This window comes from Microtus ochrogaster, chromosome 18 (assembly GCF_000317375.1).
Source record: "Microtus ochrogaster isolate Prairie Vole_2 chromosome 18, MicOch1.0, whole genome shotgun sequence".
Taxonomy (NCBI): Eukaryota; Metazoa; Chordata; class Mammalia; order Rodentia; family Cricetidae; genus Microtus; species Microtus ochrogaster.
The window spans coordinates 5,901,470-5,907,924 of NC_022020.1; the positions used below are offsets into that span (position 1 = coordinate 5,901,470).

The 6,455-nt window shown below is 50.5% G+C and overlaps 1 protein-coding gene across 2 annotated transcripts in view; it reads left to right on the forward strand.

Moving 5' to 3' along the window:
- The window catches only part of Cables1 (Cdk5 and Abl enzyme substrate 1), a 103,921-nt gene that overhangs the window by 89,914 nt on the left and 7,552 nt on the right, over positions 1–6,455 (forward strand). The gene's annotated exons all lie outside the window — the stretch shown is intronic.

A 6,455-nucleotide genomic window follows, 5' to 3' on the forward strand; every position in this document is an offset into this window, starting at 1 on the left:
CCCAATATAGATCTAGTGTTTTTCTAATTCCCCATTTTTTCACTAAGGCCACCACTCTTCTGACTTCTGGAACTGTATTTAGTTTTTCACCTGTCCTGGCAGTTTGTGCAGATGGAATTAGAGACAATACACTCTCTTTGGTTCATTGTTCACACAACTTGGTGTTAGTGAAACTCACCCACAGAGTTATATTTAATTGCTGAGCAGTGCTGGATGAACACAGTTTACCCAGTCTCTCACTGATGGCCACCTAGCTGTCCCTGGTGTAAAGGCTATCATGAAAACTGCTGCCATCAATATTTCTGTATGTGGCTTTTTGTGAGCATGGATTTCTTTTTTCCCTGGATGAAGTCCCTATGGGTGTTCATTCAGCATCAGCCATCCAGGCTGTAGATGGATAGATGCTTCCACTGCTGCTGTTCCAAGTGATATGTCAGAGAGCCACTGTCCCTCAGCCTGTTGGGAGGGTCTACAGGAGGAGTCCCTCACTTCAGATGACCTTGCACTAGATGTTGAACTTGAAACCTCCCAGGGCAGGTATGGAAACCACAGTACAACTGCACCTGTGGTTCAGCCCAGAAACTTCTAGAAGGTGACCACAGAGTACCAAAGTACGTCATAAAAAGAGACCACAAACCATGAAGGCACATCAGGCTGCTTGGCTGCATGCAGGCTCTTGTCGGGCATTAGCGGGAGGGTCCTGTCAGGACCATGCTTCCTGTGCCCTGCACTGCCTGCCGCATAATTGAGGAGAGTGGTTCTTTATCATCAGAGCCTGGCAGCCTGTACTGGCAGTGGTCTCACTATTACCTGGTTTCCTCCCTCCTTTGTGGGTGTGAAGAGCAATTAAGGAGAGACTATGAGAAAGAACTGAGCTAAGGGCAACAAAATTAACCCTGACGAATGGATTGGCAAGTTCTTTTCTTCCCTTATTCTGCTCTGACATAAAAAACGGACAGATGATGATGTCTATAGATACTCACATCTCAACAGAATACCTGGTAGATGGGTCTCTGGTGAAACTCTTCTCATTCCATGTACTTACTAGCAGCGCCCTAGTCCTTTGGCAGCCCACAGCATCCTTGCGTCTCCCTTAAGCTGTGGAAATGTATGTTAGGGTTCTGATTTCCAATCCACTATGAAATGCTAAGTATAAAGATTCATTTGGCCTGCCCTGCTTGGTGCTTGGTGGCTGGACTCTGCCCCCACCTCCATAGATGGAATTATTCTTGTTGCTTATTTTCGTTAAGAATTATACTGGTGGCTTAGGTGCCCACCTGGTTGCAGAATATCCAAGATGCGAAGCTGTCTGACGGCGGACACGCTGCCAGACAGCAGGACTCCCCGATGTGTCAGTGTGTCTGTGTGAGGTGTACTCTGCTTCCTTCAAGGCTCCAGTGTTGGGAATCCCAGGCGTAGACTTAGCCACCAGCTTATCCCTATCGTTATCCTCCTCCTTATCATTCACTATTGTCTCCAGAAAGCGGATTAAATGAATGGGATAGCTGAAATGCCCACTGCTGTTGGTCAGATGGATTTCATCCCCAGCACCCTGCCTAATACCCTGAACAAGTAGAACGTCCACTCTCCGCTGCTGCACTCTACTGAGGGTGCTCATGGCTCATGGCTCTCGGACAAGTACAGTTTTGCTTTAGAACTGGGCACTGATGTTTGCAGGACTAGAAGGGGCTGCCCAGATCACTGCCTGCAACTGCTCCTTCCTTTTAAGGCATGGTGGGGAAACTGAGGCAGCCTCACTTCCTTGGAATGTTCCCACTAGGGTAAGGGTGAATTTTGGCCCCAAGAGACAGTAGCAGGGTAGGCAGCATGCCTGACTCTGTTGGGAGCTGCTTGGGAGGATGCCCAGACTCCAAGCCCTCGAGGAAGGAGGCCAGAGCTCCACCAGACCCTCTGCCACCTGTTAGCTTCTAACATCCCACCCTTCTCCAGAATCCTTACTGAGGCATATGGCTCCCCCCTCTGCCACTGCACTCCAGGGGTCTCTCTTCACACTATCATAGCTGGTGTGCCTAAGTGGATCCAAGTTCACCTCTTGAACGTCTACCTTCATGAGTCAAGGTGGAGTAACTATAGAAAGCAGTGTACCCCAGTGTCAGCTGTAGGCCTTTCATCTTTTTCTGGGCCCCCTCTCCCCCCCCCTTTCTCCCTGCTCCTGCCTCTGGTGAGGACCACGCTCCTTTGTGAATCACAAAGCTGTCTTTGTGATGGGTTCCTCCCCTCAGCTGCCCCTCCTCTTTTCCTTTACACAGCTGAGTGCACATTACTTCCTGCAGCCAGAAAGCTGCACACAAGTGCATCCAGGGACCTCACTTTGATTGGGCCCCTTGTGGCCTGGAGTTAGGTGATGTGCTGTGCTTCTAGGCCAGGAAGGAGCTGTGCCCTGTTTGGTTAGCCCTTTGATTTATAGTAACACGCCTGGCAAAATCCAGCATTGTAAGTTTTTGTAACCGGTGTGTAGACCTGTAGTAAACCTAAAGTATCAGCTCTGTGTCTCATTTCTTCTTCCCCACACCAGAAAGGGTGGCTAGCAGGGACTGGGAATCCTGCTGCCGAGTCTCCCACTACCGCCTCTCTGGCTCATTGTCAGCACTGCAAGAACAGTGGTCTCTGGGGTGACTGGGAGGGCCAGCCGTAAGGTCTTTGTACAGCTCCCTCAAGAGACCTTGCCATGCTCTTTTCTCCACGGAGACCTATAGCTCAGAAGACAGTGGTGGCTAGGGTAGAGGGTAGCTACAATCCTACAAGGTTTGGAGTCAGACCACCCACTCAGCCTAATTCACTCTAGGCAGGTGAGCACAGGGACAGCCCTCCCGATCAGATGTCCTGTGGCCATCAGCACAAAGCAGGTATCATGTAGAGATGCCAGAGGAGGGAACTGAGGGCTAAGTACTTCAACAGTGTGCTCCAGGCTACCTGGATGCCATGTGGCAGAGCTGGGTGCTGAAGCAGCGCTCTGGCTGAGTCTCCCTGAGAAGCGGGAACCATGGAGAGCTGCCACAGCAAGCAGGGAAAGAAGGTGCCTGTGAAGCTCCCCCCCCCACCCCCGCAGACCGAGGTTAAGGCTGACTCTTGGGAGGCCGAGATAACCCTGGGACAGGGGCTGAACCCTCAGCCTCAGGGAACAGGTGTGGTCAGAGGCTAGCAAGGTTACACAGCAGCACCGTGAGGTCCAGCCCACGACTGTGGCCAGGACTCTATCCCCTAAGAGATGCTGTGACTTCCTGTGACCTTAGGGCATTGTTTGCTCTCCTGCAGGTTCTCTGTAGATGTGAACGAGGGAAAATGTGGAGGGGAATGTGGGCCCTGGTCTGACATGATTGTATCGCAGGAAGGGACAGAAAGGATGGGATGTTGTAGTGAGTCTTGGATATCAGAAGCTGGGGCGGGGGGTGGCAAGGAACATTCTGATGCTCCGTGAGTACAGCCTGCCAGCCTGCCCAGATTGTAGACTTTCAGCTAGGTCTCCAACCTGCGGTTGTCAGAGCTACCCAGATGGTGGGAGCTTGTTACAGCAGGCAAGGAAACCAAAGTGGCCACTTCCTGTTCTCAGGCAGTCTCGCAGAGCACAGCTCACCACTGCTAATCTTCCCCTCGTATCTAGAGGCATTTCACTGCCCCCTACACACCCCAAAATAGACTGAGGCAGACAGGCTAGAATGGCTGTTACTGGGCCCTTGCCTCAGTAATGTGGGCTGTCGCAAGCCTCCCTCTAGGGTCTTGGGCCACTGGTTCCACCTGGTCATGCGCCGATCTCATGCTTCGTGTGAGGAACACCTTTGTTTGGGCTTCCTCTGTCACTCTTCCTGGAGGACTACCAACTTCTTGGCAGTCAGATGCGGAAGCTTGAAGAGAGATAGCCTCCCTGAATATCGAGTAAGGGGTTTCTCATCTTCACAGTGCCTGTTACTAGGCCTTGACCACAGCTGACCCTACACGTGCCTCAGAATGAATTATCTAACTTAGGAAAGACCTGACGTCAACAGCATGGTGGGGCAGCACTTGAGGCTAAAGCAAGAGGATTGGGAGTTTAAGGCGAGCCTGGGCTTCATGGTGATACTAGGACAGGAGGAGCTCAAATAAATGAGCAAGTCAGATGCCAGATTGGAGCTGAGCCTTATGTGCTGCGAACAGTCACGAGGACATGGGACTACAGCTAGAAACAAGCACACAGTAGGTTGAGAGTGGTACAGATTCATTTGTGCCTGCCAGTGGGATCCCTGTGAACTTGAGAGCTTTGCCATCCTGGGAGTTGACGACCAAGGACTGGGCTGAGGGTCTCACATCAATACTCAGTTGCCCAGCCTGTACTCACTCACTACCAGCAAAGGACACCCGAGCTCTTTACCCCAACAGCAAGTATGGAGCCACCTGTAAACTGCACATGTGTGTCTGTTACAGACTACTTAGCATCCACTCCAGGTGGAACTACATGGTTCTGTTGGGAAAGTGCTTGGAAGCCTGAAGACCTGAGCTTGGGTCTCAGGGCCCATGTGACAAAGACTGGGCCTGACAGCACACTTGTAATTCCATCTTTGGGGAGGCGGAGCAACAGAAAGGATTCCCCAAAGCCCCCTGCTAACTAGCCCTGTCTAATCAGTGAACTCCGGGTCAGCAGAGGGCCCTGTCACAGCATCCCTAAAGATGCTGCTTGAGGTTGTCCTCTGGTCGTTGTCCACTCCCAACTTCCGTAGTTGGGAACCCGCTAGCACTACTGCCGGCTGCAGGCCGTGCTGCCCTTGCTGGGTCTCCACCTACAAGAGAGACATCTACAGCCAGTGAACAAGAACTGCCCAGCCACTCTTGGTAGCAGAAATAACAGGAGTGCCACCTCTTCTCCAGTCAGAAATGTATTTGTCATCCCAGCTGCAAGAGTCAGGAAACATAACTGCTAGCTCTTGGTCTTTGTGACGGAGCAAAGCCTCCCAGAATGAGGCAGAATGTTTAGTCATGGGGAAAGCAGCCTGTGCGCTAAGGAACTTAGCTGGGTGAGTCCAGGATGCAGCATCACAGAACAGAATGGAAAGGATTGTTGGGTGGCAGGGATAATCTGATACGCAAGTCTCTAGACTTCAGACATAGAAGCCAACTAAAAAGTAAGTCATGGTAGACATATCTTGGCTCCTAGACCAGAGATTGGGTGACTTTGACTTGCTAAGGTGATCACTTCTCTGGCCTTGTCTGTATTCACACCTCTTTGTGACAGCCCCATGAGGAGGCTGCCACTGTCAGCTCTCCATCGTCTGATTAGGGAAGAATAGCCCGAAAGACAGTGTGTAAGGGGAGCGGAAGGACCAAAGTGGGAGGCCAGGATCTCACTGCTGGCCCTGCCTGCAGCTTGCCGAGGTTGGGACACGCTTCCGCACATCACTGGGCCTCAGTTTCCTCACATGCAAGTTGAGATGGGGTGCATTCAGAGAAGCATTAGGTGAGCTTTCATATTCCCACATCCAGCCAGCTGTAAAGCTTCCTGCAGGGAAGGACCTGGGCCTCCTCAAATGTCTGGACAGACCTGTTGGAAAATGCAAAGGCCCATTTGAATTGGATGTCTTTTTGGTGTTACTCACCTGATTTCTCGTCTCCCCAAATGTGAGCTGGATTAGCAGAATCAAGTTAATATAGCTAACAGTGTTTGTGCTCCAGGGAAGGAAAATGCCATTGAGATCACTTTTCATTGGGCATATGCAGCTTCTAGTTGCCACCAAATACAGTTCATGTGCCTATTCTAAGTCTTGTCAAGCTAAGGTGTAGCTCAGTGGTATAGCACTTGCCAGAGCATACCCAAAGCCCTGGGCTCAATTCTCAGCACCGCCAAAATCTAAAATCTCATTAAGCATCACATCAAACCAAGTGTTCAGAAAAAATCAGGGTCACTGAGAAATCTTGGGTGGATCCTTCTGCTAGTGGGTCATCCCTGGGGCTGGGTGGCCTCCACCTCACATCCTGTGGAAAACAGTGACCTGCTGGGGTGACTTCTGTTGTCAGCCTAGAGTGCTGGCCCTTGGCAGATGCACTTTGGGGATGAGCTGAAACTAACTGGCGTGACCCAGCAAAATATAAAATCAGGGTTAAATATGCAGAGCACTGAGCAAGGGAGCCCAGGACATTCCCAAGGTTCAAAAGGAACTTGTCGTAGGCAGAAAGTGAACAGGTTGATGGTTGGATGGAATACAGGATATAGTTGTGGTAATGGTTGCATAACAAGGTGAAAGTCTTAATACCACTATTGGTGCCTTAAATGGTGAATTTTATGCATGCTTTGTCACGTCTTACAAAAAAAAGGTTTAAACAGTGGCTGTAATGTGCAGTTTAATCAGCGGCTGAAATGTGTTGAGCATCTGTAATGTGCAGTTTAAACAGCAGCTGGAATGTGTTGAACATCTGTAATGTGCAGTTTAAACAGCGGCTGGAATGTGTTGAGCATCTGTAATGTGCAG